The sequence below is a fragment of the Capra hircus genome, chromosome 4, assembly GCF_001704415.2.
Source record: "Capra hircus breed San Clemente chromosome 4, ASM170441v1, whole genome shotgun sequence".
NCBI classification, from domain to species: Eukaryota; Metazoa; Chordata; class Mammalia; order Artiodactyla; family Bovidae; genus Capra; species Capra hircus.
Genome location: NC_030811.1, coordinates 43138753 through 43151847, shown reverse-complemented (window position 1 = coordinate 43151847; position 13095 = coordinate 43138753). Strand labels below are relative to the sequence as shown.

Here is a 13095-nt window from a genome sequence, read left to right as displayed (position 1 = left end):
AGAATACTGGAGTGGGTTGCCATTTCCTTCTCTGAGGGATCTTCCCGACCCAGGAATCGAACCCAGGTCTCCTGTCTTTCAGGCAGATTCTTTGCCAACTGAGCTATGAGGGAAAATCAAAGGGAGGTCTGCGTTTAGGTCCCACCTCTGCCACCCACAGTGCCACGGGCTCAGCAGGGCATTGGTGCCCCCACCCTTCCCATCTTCCACGAGGGCCCTGAGAGCCCAGGGGACGGACACTGTGGAAACTGTAGACGGCAGTCCTGGACGCTGTCAGACTCACGCCTCCATGCTCTCAGCAGCCTTCTCACGTTGTGTGGGTCCTCGGTCACGCTGGAGTGTCACGGTTTCGATGTGACTGATAGACTGGTATTTTCCTTAGGCATTTCTACATGTGGTTAAAAAAATCCCCCAACCCCAATGTCAGTCTTAAAAATACTTCATTTTCCTCTTTATACTTCAAAAAAAAAAAGACTGAATGAACTCTTTTTTAGAGCAGTTTTATGTTTACAGAAATATTGTATGGAAAGTAGAGAGTTTCCATATTTACCTCACAGCCGGGCCCCAATTCCCTTTCCCATAACCATCTCCCTTCGGACGTGGTACACCTGTTACGGCTGGTGACCAGTATGGCTCAGGATGCTTTTTGTAAAGCATGCAGTTAATATTAACTGAAGTCCACAGTTGCCGTAGGGTTCACTCTGTCCACAGCTCCGCAGGATTGACAAAGATATAGTGCCATGTGCCTGTCATTACAGTATTTCAGGTCCTCTGTGTTCTGTTCATTCCCACCCCCCGACCCTCCAGAGTCCCAGAAAACCACTTCTTACTGTCTCTATAATGTTGTTTTTTCCAGAATGTCATGTAGTTGGAATCATAACAGTATGTCGTCTTTTCAGACTGGCTTCTTTCACTTAGTAATATGCTTTTAAGATTCTGTCATGTCTTTTCCTGGCTTGATAGCTTGTTTCTTTTTAGAGATAGATAATACTTCATTGTTGGGACATCCCAACAATGTCCATTTACCCGTTCATTCTACGAAGGACGTCTTGTTGTGTTTAAGTTTTGGCAGTTATAGCTCTATAACCATTTGTGTGCAAGCTTTTGTATGGACATAAGTTTTCAACTCCTTCGGACATATACCAAGGAGCATGATGGTTGGATCATATGGTAAGAGTAGGTTTAGTTTTTTGGAAACTGCCAGACTGTCTTCCAAAGTGGCTGCTCCACTTTGCATTCCCATCAGCAGTTAATGAGAGCTCCTGTTGCTCTACGTCCTCACCAGCATTTGGTTTTGGCAGTTTTTTGGATTCTGTACATTCTGATAGATGTGTGGTGATATCTCATTATTGTTTTCATGTGCATTTGATGACGTACGATAAGGAGCATCTTGTCATATGATTTTTTGCCATCTGTATACCTTCTTTGGTGAGGAGTCTATTAAGGTCTTTGGCCTATTTTTAATCAGGATGTTTGTTTTATTATTATTGGATTTAAAGAGTTCTTGATATATTTTGTATACAAGTCTTTAATCAAATATGTGCTTTGCAAATTTGCTGAACTCTTCTTTCAAAGAGCAGAAGTCTTTTACTCTAATGAAGCTTAGCATATCAATTCTTTCTTTCATGGATCGTGGTTTTGGTGTTGTATCTGAAAAAGTCATTGCCAAACCAAAGGTCACCTAAATTTTCTCCTGTGAGATCTTCTATGACTTCTGTAGTTTTGCATTTTACATTTAGGTCTGTGATCCACTTTGAGTTACTTTTTGTGAAAGGTGTGAGGTCTGTGTCTAGATTAATTTTTTTGCATCTGGGTGTTCACTAGCTCCAGGACTGTTTCAGATTGTTCAGGCTGCTGTAGTCTGGTTATAGCATCCATAAACTGGGTGGCTTATAAACAACACACATTCGTTTCTTACAGTTCTAGGAACTGGAAATCCAAGATCCCAGCTCTGGCAGATTCAGAGTCTGGTGAGAACTTGCTCCCTAGATGGTCATTTTTATCCTGTGTCAGAAGGGGTAGAAAGATTTATCTGGAGTCTGTTTTATAAAGCATTAGTCTTATTAATGAGGGTTCTGCTGTCATGACCTAATCACCTCCCAGAGGCCTCACTTCCTAATACCATCCCACGGGGGTTAGGATTTCAACATATGAATTTGGTGGTGGGGGATGGGGAGGGGATGGACACAAACAAATATTCAGTCCATAGCGAACTTCATTTTTTGAAAAGACAGTCTTTTCTTCTTTGAATTGTCTTTATTTCTTTGTCAAAGATTTGTTTACTGTGTTTGTGTGGGCCTACTTCTAGGCTGTCTATTCTGTTGCATTGATCTACTGTCTGTTCTGTTACCAAATCACACTGTCTTGATTCCCACAGCTTTACAGTCTTGAAGTCAGATGGTGTCAACCCTCTGCATTTGTCCTTCTCTCATCAATATCATGTTGGCTATTCCGGGTCTTTTGCCTTTCTGTCTGCTACACTTGATCTGAACCAAAAGGTTGAGAAGTGCTTTTTGCCTCTCCATATCAACTTTAGAATTTGTTTGTCAATAGCCATAAAATAACTTCCGGCAATTCTGGTTAGGATTACATTGAATCTATAGATCAGCTTGGAAAGAACAGTCTGACATCAATCTTCCTTTTCATGAACATGGGATATCTCTCCTTTCATTTACTTCTTTTATTTCATCAGTATAGTACATATTTTATAGAGTTATACCCAAGTATTTTATTTTTTTGGTGCTAATGTGAATAGTATTGTATTTTTTATTTCAAATTCACCTACTTTCTCACCAAAACTATGATGTTATTTGAAGGTTTTTTGGGTAAATGCTTGTGGTAGACTGAACTGTGTGTCCCCCCCAAATTCATAGGTTGAAGCCCTACCCTCTGTATGGCTGTATTTGGAGATAGGCTCTTTAGGAGGTAATTAAGCTTAAAAGAGGTCATAATGACGGGCTCTAATCTGATAGGATTGGTGCATTATAATGAAACAGTCTCAGATATGCAGATGATACCACCCTGATAGTGGAAGGCAAAGAAGAACTAAAGAGCCTCCTGATGAGGGTGAAAGAAGAGAGTGAAAAATCTGGCTTAAAATTCAACATTCAAAAAACTATGATCATGGCATCCAATCCCATCACTTTATGGCAAATAGAAGGGGAAAAAGTAGAAGCAAGGACAGATTGTATTTTTTTGGGCTCCAAAATCACTGCGGGCAATGACTGCGGCCATAAAGATAAAAAACACTTGCTCCTTGGAAGAAAAGCTATGACAAACCTAGATAGCATATTAAAAAGCAAAGATGTAACTTTGCTGACAAAGGTATGTATAGTCAAAGCTATAGTTTTTCTAGTAGTCATGTATAGATGTGAGAGTGGGACCATAAAGAAGGCTGAGCACCAAAGAATTGATGCTTTCAAACTGTGGTGCTGGAGAAGACTCTTGAGAGTCCCTTGGACTGCAAGGAGATCCAACCAGTCAATCCTAAAGGAAATTAACCGTGGATATTTGTTGTAAGGACTGATGCTGAAACTCCAATACTTTGACCATCTGATGCAAAGACCCAATTCATTGGAAAAGACCCTGATGCTGGGAAGGATTGAAAGCAAAAGGAGAAGAAGGTGGCAGAGGATGGGATGGTTAGATAGCATTGCCGACTCAATGGACATGAATTTGAGCAAACTTCGGGAGAGAGTGAAGGACAGGGAAGCCTGGCATTCTGTAGTCCATGGGGTCACGAAGAGTCAGACACAACTTAGTGACTCAACAACAACTGAGTCTTTTCACAGTGTTGTATAACCATCACCAGTACCCATTTTAGAGCTTTTCATTACCCCAAACAATAACTGTGCATTCAGTAATCTCAGCACTTCCCACTTCCTCCAGACCCTATCACGTTCCCTGGGCTGGTACTCAGCCTCTTGTTTCCACTGGCTTTGCTGCCTTGAGTCCTCCTGGAAGCTTCTCAAGGATGTCTATACTTGGTAGAACTGGGCCCTGAGGACCCCGGCTACGGCAGGGGTGGTGGTGGGTGGGTCTGGCCAGTATTGAGGCTGACAGTGTGAAGTGTGAGGCCCAAGGGTTTAAGAGGAACGCAGTGTCATGGATGCGTGTCGAAGTTGAGTTACACTCACGTGTGTGGGACTCATAAACTTGATGTGACTGTATAGCGTAACGATGATGACATTAATGCCTGAGAAACATGAAAGGGTTACCCTTCGTGGTCGTTTACATCTAAACCTCCTTAGGCTGTAGGGTGCATCTTGTCATAAGCCTTATGTGGTCAGGACACAGCACCCTCTCTGCTCACGGAGTGTTCCATCTGCTCTCAGCATTGTCAGAAATGTGAAGAAAATGTCCTCTCTGAATTGACATTCCTGGCCTGTCCACCTGACCCTCCACTCCCCAGGGCGTCCGGGAGGAGGGCCGTGGGGGGCCCTCGATGCCCGTGTGGTTGGGGAGGGGGCATCCGTGGGGAGGCGCGGCCGCTGTAGCCTGGGTGCTCTGTTCAGAGGGGCAGAGAGAAGAGGAGGCCCCGCTTGGGTTTTCTCCATCTGAGATGCGCCCACAGACTCCTGGGCAGCACCGCTGTTCTTGTGTGTGGGTAGGCGTCCTCAGGTGGCATTTCTGTCCTGCTCTCGCCATTTGTTTGCCGATGGATTCATTTGATGCTGAAGCTGCAGACTAGAACACCGCCCTGCCCCACCCGCTCTTGGCCCTCTTGAGGTTTCTTTGGGTAAAGATTTCTCTGATCAAAGAAGTTGGAGAAAGGCTGCACTTCACACTCACTAGTGGGAAATTCACAGTGCAGATGACCGTGTGAAAGGCCCTGAGAAGTCCTGCAACAGAAAAGAAGGGGAGGAAGGGAGGGAGGGAGGGAGGAAGGCACTGTTTAGCTTAATGGTTTCTAAACTTATTTGCCCACAGAGCCCCCTTTGTACCTAACATCTGTTAGCATCCTGTGGAATTAATATTTGAGGATGGTAACTGGAGACTTGTTTGCCTGGCACACACAGGGGCAGACTCTGACTCCCTAAGGCAGAATGGAGAGTCAGCATGTGCTGTGGGTTGAACTGTCTTCTTAAAATTCAGATGTGGTGTCCTAATCCCAGTACCTGAGAATATGACCGTATTTGGAAATAAGGCAGTTGTAGATGTAATTAGTTATGGTGAAGTGGATGATGGGCCTTCATCCAGTACAACTGTGTCCTTATTTTTTATTTATTTATTTTGGCTGTGCTGGGGCTTCATTGCTTCATGGGCTGTTCTCTAGTTACGATGCACTGGCTTCTCATTGCTGTGGCTTCTCTTGTTGTGGAGCATGGGTTCTAGGGAGTGTAGGCTTCAACAATGACAGCATGTGGGCTCAGTAGTTGCGGTTCTCAGGTTCCAGAGCACAGGCTCAGTAGTTGTGATGCTCAGTTGCTCAGCTGAACTCAGTTGCTCCGCAGCATGTGGGATCTTCCTGGATCAGGAATCGAACCCGTGTCTCCTGCATTGGCAGGCAGATTCTTTACCACTAGGGAAGCCCCCCCACCTTTCCTGTGTTTCCTTATAAAAAGGGGAAATTTGGGCACAGGGAGACACACAGGGAGAATGCCATATGAACATGAAGGTGGAGATGATGCTTCTGCAAGCCCAGGATCCCCCGTGAAGCCCCAGAAGCTGTCGAGAGGCCTAGAGCAGGCTCCCACAGCCTCAGAAGGAACCGACTTGGTCTTGGACTTCTGGTCTCCTAACTGTGAGACAGTAATCTGGGGTTTCAGCTGCCCAGCCTGTGTACCATGTTGTGGGGACCCCTGTTTACAGGCACTGCATGGATGACTTATGACTTGAGTTTCTGGCCCGAGCTCAGAGGTCGGGACCGAGGAGCTGCCGGGATTCCAGAGAAGGACCTTGGAAAGGCCAGGGATGGACAGTGGGGCAGTGGCAAGAGCTGGCATTTTCATCGCTGGTGTGGTTGTAAATCACCCAGCGATTGTGCCTCTGGAAATCAACTCTACAGAAATAACCAAGATGTTTACGGCAGGCATTTACGAGGAGGGAAATTGGAAACATCCCAAATGCCTGCCAATCGAGGAAGTGCTCGGCTATCCGTGGAAGGAACGTTCTCTACTATGAAGATGACACGTATATGATCTAGGTCAGGGAATGGGAACTGTGTGTGAAGTGATGTTAAATATAAAAGGCCAAACACAAAGCCGGAACTCACCTGCTGATAAAAGGCACGCTGGGAGGCTACAGAGACCACAGTGATTTGGGTGTTCACAAACAAAATTAAATGTTGTCTAGCATTGGTTTCTAGTTTGGCTACTTCAGGTCCTGTTACAGAAACCCAGGATGTTCTGGGTTCAGGGCAGGAGAGCGACATGGTTCCCTGAGCTCCATGGACTGTTGATGATGGACAGCCCTTATGGGCCTGTGGCCTGGACATTACTCCTGTGCTGGGCCGTCCTGCCGCTGCCCAGCATGGCACACATTTGCCCAAGTCCTATCAGAGCCAGCATGCTCTCCTCATCTGCCCAACCCCGAGGCCAGGGAGCCAGGGAGGGTCACATATCCTCCTGGTGCCCACCAGTAAAGCAGTATATAATGGCCAGGTGGTACTGTGGTAGAGTTGTTTGCAGGGTGTGAAAGTAGTAAGAGGAAGAAGCAGAATATAAACAGCAAGAGATTCCTGAGTGTTGGTGAGGAAAGCCTTCCTGTGGTGTAGACATCACCGAGACACATCAGAGCATCGTGGGACTCTAGCAATGGGTTCTGAAAGTGGAGGCGGCTTCAACTCATTCTATTGAAACCACCTTGGTTACTCTGTTTTCTGCCTCGAGCGTGGATTCTGTTTTTAAAATTATTATTATAAGCAAGAAAAAGCCCCCACAACAATTTCATGTACAAGTCCCTATTTTCTACTGAATTGCTTAGGTCCAGATTACAAATATAAACGGACCTCCCCTGTCATTTTAATCAAAGGTAGAAAAAATTTTTTCGCTACCACACAAATAAGCAGCAGCTTGATTTAGTTGAAATCCACAAATCCAGGCAAGCGGAGGGCCTGGTGTGGTGAGTGAGCATGTCTGCTGGGCTGTCCAGCCTCCCTGCCTGAGCCCCTGGCCCAGACCCTTCTGAGCTGAGCCCACTGGGGCGGCCCAGGCTGGGTGCTCAGGCTGCTTTAAAAGAACACCCGTTTGTTAATGTACATGGGAAATAAAACTGTTGGGCCAGCCGAGTGCATCTGCCGCCTGCTTAGCCCATTCCAGAAAGATCTTTTGTGGATCTGCCTGGGAAGTTGGGGGCCCAGGATGGCGGTTTTCACTGAGAGGACATCCCAGGGTCTCACTTGTGTGGAAGCCTTTACAACACAGATCAACAAGGGTCTGGTTCTTTTACTCAGCACTTCTGGCTGTTTTTGGCCCTACAATTTAAGAAACCCATGGACTGGTCCACATGTGATGTGGGCCCTTGGCTCTGGCTGGTTGTCAAGCATTCCTGCTCCCGAGCATCCAAGTTAGCAGAGTGCAGATGGGGATTTCCCAGGTTGTTCAGCCACCAGGTATGTCTTCAACAGGGCCGTGCCAGCCCTGTTGGCAGCCAGGCTAGTACCTGCGAGGCCAGGACAGGGCAGAGAGCCGGAGTCAGGTGCACGGGCCCCGTCCTCCAGTGGACCACAGGGATGGGGGTGGTGGAGAGAGGAGATGCTGCACCCCTGGAATGTACACCAGGAAGGAGGCAGTGGAAGTGCCGAATGGCTGTGGAGGAGCAGAAGCAGGGGGTCCCCAGTTACATGAGTCTGATGCCTGCTCTGCGCCAGGGCCTCCACACAGCCTGCATGAGGAAGCCCCAGGCCCAGGATGCAGGGTCCCGAAGTGACGTCCATTGTCAGCGCTTCCCTGTTCTGCAGCCCCCACTGTGGGGACAAGGCAAGACCAGACCCTCCTGCCCATCAGCCTCTCCCACCAACACCAGCTCAGCTCAGTGGGCAGAAAGTAGGCTGGGCCCCTGGGCTTGGCCAGCAGAGGAGGGAGGAGGCAGGTCCCCAAAGCAAGTGCCATGGGGGCTGCAGGAAATCCATGTCAAGGGCAAGTTCCAGGTGGCAGCAGGTGGTCAGGCATGGGGGCAGCTAAGAGCCCTACAGGTGGAAACCCAGGCCAGACCCTGCCCCCGAGGGCCAGTGGGCTCTCTGTGTCCAGGTGAGAGGTAGGGTCAGGGCACACCCTCAGGTTGGATAGGGAGGAATGAGAGAGTAAATGGGGCTGGGAACCACTTGCTGGCTTGATGCTTCTGCCAGTGTGGCAAGAGAGTGACCCTCGAGTGTCACCATGGGCTGGCATGGCTGTAGCAGTGCTGGGCACCCGCGTGCAGCTGACCAGACCCCAGGCAGCTCCAGGGTTCATTCCCCCACCCCACCCCCATGTCCCCTGGCCAGCCTCTCTGCTCTTGCGGTTCCTCAGTAGACTTTCTATAAATGGCTTTATGAAAAAGTGTTTTCTTTGTTTTATTAGCTTTACTTGATTCTTAAGAGTCCCCACTTGGTGCCCAGGAGGCTCCTGATCTGATCACATTCTTCAAATAACTTTAAACCTGAGTGCAGCAGCAGGTGCTCCACTGGGCATCGCACGGTGACCTCGAGGTTCAGGGAAGCCCCCACCACGCCTTCTCCCTGAACTTCACCCCCACCCGGACCCCCACCTTTCTGACTTCTCCCCCACAAGCTATGCCCCAAGTGGCGTTTCCAACCCTGCAGCTGGCCGCCACCTGCCGTGCCATTCGTGGACGACTAGAGCATCAGGCAGCCTATCCAGACGCAGTCCAGGGACCTGTTGCCTCACCACCTGCCTGGTCTGTGCCCTGCATCTGCACCCCGGAGCCCCTGTGGGCAGGGTGGGGGTCTGCCAGGCTCCTGGTACATCAGTGGCCCTCTGCTTTGATCAGGGGCCCCATGGCCTCAGCCCCGCAGGAGACATTCTCCACCTACAGGCACTCTCCACCCTCCCACAGACGCTAGTTCACTCCACCAGACGCCCCTTCCCCATCCAGGGAGGGCTTGGGCGCTCACCCTCCCCTGCTGGCCTGCTCCCCAGAGTCTGACCCCTCCCAGTCTCTCCCTGTCTTCCCAGAAGGCTGCCCTTTCTTGTCCTGCAGGCCTGAGGTATGCTGAAGCCCAGCACTTCCACTCACTTCCACTCATGGTGCTTGGAGGTCAGCCATTACTCTCTTATCACAGTCTGGACCCTCTGCCTGTCCCCAGCATCTTGATTGTCTATGGAGAGCCACAGTGGAGGGCCAGAAACAGATAAATTATTATAATAGAGTGGGCAAAGTGAGCCAAGACATATAGAGTATAGTGTCTGGTGGAGACCGAGCTGACTTCCTGTGGCAACTGGGGAGGATTTCCAAGAGGAGGTATTGAATTGGGTCTTGAAGGAGGCATAGAAGTTGGCTTGATGGCAGCGGGGTTGGCTTTAGGATACAGACCTAGGTTCTTGTCCTGTCATTCTCTCAGTAATTGTAAGTTTCAGGTGGGTAGATGCTGCAGATTTCGAAGGAGAATGGCGCTGGTGCTCACCTGACTGTTGTCTGTGATGTTCGAGATGTTGGGGGCCTGGCCCATGGTCCTTACTGCACATGCTTCTTAGCATCGGGTCTTCTGGGGAGCCTGCTTGTGATCCACATCAAGCAATTGGCAGAGCCACTAGAAAGAGGGTGGATGCCTGGGGAGGGGGCAGAAGGAGATTGGGAATGGTGGTGACTGAGAAGCTGGCTTCAAGGATGGGAGAGGGGAGGTGGGGGAGACTGGCCTAAGGAGCGGTGGTCATCGGGGGCCAAACGGCTTCCCTGTGCTCTCACTCCAGGTAGTTAAGCCATGGAGCGTCCTCTAGCTTGTGAGCTTTGTCAGGCACCTGACCAAGCTTTCAGGGAAACTTCCATGGGTCTTGAGCTGGAAGACTGAGCTCCGAGGGCTCCCTAGTGTCCCGGCTGCTTCTCCCTGCTCCAGGCACAGCCTCGGCTGGCCCAGGTCCTCCCTGAGAGTTAACGGGTACTGGGGTGCAGGTTTGGGTGACCAGGAAGACCAGGGTGGGGTGACCAGACTTGGGGGAGGGTAGGGCATCTCTTTCTAGAAATTTTTTTCAAGCTGGGACACAGGAGCAGGAGAAACCCTACCCCATAGGGGCTTCCAGAGGTGCCCCCATCCTCAGCAGGCAGGACTCTGGGAGAGAAAGACCTGCGTCCAAGAGCAGTCTGTTCTCCAGCCTGTGTGCCACCTGTAAGGTCCGTTATTGAGCGCTTGCTGGATGCCGGGAGCTTGCCTGCCATGTTCCTGGTTGACTCCAGAGACTGGCTTCTGCCTGCCTGGCTCTGCCGTCATCTCAGACCCTTGCCATCACTCACCCAGAGCCCCCTGCAGAAGAGACAGCGGAGTCTGACCCAGAAGGACATGGGGCAGCAGGGCAGCTTGTCTGGGATGGTCCATCTGGCTGTTCCTCTTGCTCACTTTAGGCACACCCTGCCGTGTACCCGGGAGGATTCCCGGCTCACTGTCCCTTGGTCCTGTACTTACCCTGGCTGGACAGCTGCAGGTGGACAGGCCCTGTAGGCCCCTCCCCACTCCAGGGACGAGCTCACCTTTGGGCCCCACGGTGCCTCACCCGGCGCCCACCAGGCTTGTGAGCAGCCCTCTGGCCGTTTGGAACTTCCAGCATCAGTGGGGATTGGATTCTGGCACTGGAAGCCCTGACTATTCCATGGAGGCCTGTGAGCTGGTGCTTGGGTGTCCGTGCCCTTTGGGGGCCCGAGCATGAAGGTGGCAGCTCAGCCCTATACACCTGATACCCTCTGCTCTCCTGGGCAGGAAGTGGATGGGAGGACCAGGGATAGGCTGGGCTGGTAAGGAGGAGGCCAAAGCAGCCTCGGGCAGACAGCCACCTGGGGCCTGGCTCAGCCTTTTGGGGCCTGGCTCAGCCTTTGCAGTGGCCCCGTGAGCATTTGCTGCTCCTTGGGTGGGTGGGGAAACAGGCGCAGAGGGTGCAGCCAGGAAGAGACAGAGCAGGGTTCAAACCCAGACCTGCTTGAAGCCTCAACACGCTCTCTCCCAAGCTAGTGTCACTGATTAAAAAAAAAAAAAAAATCATCCTTTCTTTGTTTTTTTTTTTTCTTAAAATAAAAGAAAATTTTGAGACTGCAACTCATACACAGTGAGAAAATCACACAGGACAGAGGATGTGGAGTGACTAGTGTGCCAGACCCCAGCTCCCTGCCCCCGCAGAGGCAGCCGCTGCCCGGTTCTGACTTTGAAGAAGCAAAAATATAGCTCTAAGCACACCTATTGATCATAAAGACCTGGGATGTTAAGAAAATGTTCAATTAGATCTAGTGTAATATTTACTTTTTCCCAAGGAAGTGAATAGTCCATTTTAATGAAGTTTTTTTTTTTAAATTGTATTATTCTTATTGCTATTTTGTAAAGGCAAGTTAGACTTTTAAAAAATTTCGTGTACTTGTTTTTGACTGTGCCGAGTGTTCGTGGTGGTGCGTGGGCTTCCCACGCGGTGCCTCTCCTGCTGCAGAGCATGGGCTCTGGGGCGTGAGGGCCCAGTAGCTGTGGCTCCTGGGCTCTAGAGCGCAGGCTGCATAGCTGTGGCGAGCAGGCTTAGTTTCTCTATGGCACATGGGAGCTTCCCAGACCAGAGACTGAACCTGTACCCCCTGCGCTGGAAGGGCAGCGTCCTAACCACTGGACCACCAGCGAAGGCCCCAAAGTCTTATCCCAAAAAGTATTATAGCAGAAATGTGTTCTCTGTTTAAGACGTTGCTTTCCCGTCACCTGGAGCCTGGGCTCAAGCAGCTGGTGGGCCTCTCAGGCTCTGTGGGCAGCAGGGGCGGCGCGGGGGGTGGGGTGGTGCTGGGTTCCGATGGGGGCTGTGCCTGCAGGGCCTCTGGGGAGGGAAGACAGAGGAGGAGCCTGTGGTCAGGGGTGTCCCCCGCCCCACCGGTCCATGTGCTCAGCCTTTGTGCCCACCTGCCGTGGCAGCCTCCAGTCTGGACCCTTCCCCAGACATTTCCTGTTCTGGCTTTGTCTCATACATGCTGGGTCTAATGTTCTTCGAAAATGATCTCAAATCAAATTAAACCAACGGTGGTGACAAGTCGAATACCGTGGAGGATCTTCTGATGGACCCCAGGCTCCCTCTGGCCTGTGCTCCCCGCCGGCCCTGGGACCCTCACGGGCCTGCTCTCGGGGCTCTGGCCTGCCCTGCCACCTCCTGCACACCGTCCTCCTCTCAAGGGTCAGTGTTTGGGGAGTCACATGCAGAACCTCTCAGTGACCTTGGCAGCGGTCACCCCGCCTTTCAGGTTTCCTTCTCCCAGCCCTCCAGGCTGGTCCCTGCTCCTCTCAGAAGCGCTGATGCTGTGGGTAGGTAAATGTCTCCTCCGCTGTGGGACTGGCCGCCTCTGCTGTATAGTGGCGGTGGAGGATCTGGGGGAGGGGCCTTCGCCTCCAGCTTTGCAGCGTAATTATGTGATGCTTCTTCTTCCCTCCAGAACCTTCAGTGAGTCCCCACAGGCTGTGCCTCCCTATTCCACTGTCTGTAGCCGGGCCAGCATTCATTGCTCTAGGAGGACCCTGGGTCTCGAGGACTTGGCACAGAGTGAAGGAGGGTGCTTGCTGAAAGGCCCCCAGACAGGCCCTCAGTCCTACTGGTCTGTGAGGATGCCGAGGCTGGGGGTCTCACAGGAGCTGAGTGTGCCAGTCAACTGGGATCTGCCAGCTGCTGGGAAAGAGGCCCCTGTGGGGCTGGCACGAAGGGTGGGGGGTGTGGAAGTCTTTTGGGGAGGGGTGCCCCTTCCTCAGGGCTTCCCAGGTGGCTCAGATGGTAAAGAATCTGCCTGCAATGCAGGAGACCCAGGTTTGATCCCTGGGTCAGGAAGATCCCCTGGAAAAGGGAATGGCTACCCACTCCAGTATTCTTGGGGCTTCCCTGGTGGCTCAGATGGTAAAGAATCTGCCTGCAGTGTGGGAGACCTGGGTTTGATCCCTGTGTTGGAAAGGTCCCCTGGAGAAAGAGAATGACTTACCACTCAGTATTCCTGCCTGGA

General features: G+C 50.8%; 1 protein-coding gene across 10 annotated transcripts in view; it reads left to right on the top strand.

Moving 5' to 3' along the window:
• The window catches only part of CAMK2B (calcium/calmodulin dependent protein kinase II beta), a 90231-nt gene that overhangs the window by 19343 nt on the left and 57793 nt on the right, over positions 1-13095 (top strand). The gene's annotated exons all lie outside the window — the stretch shown is intronic.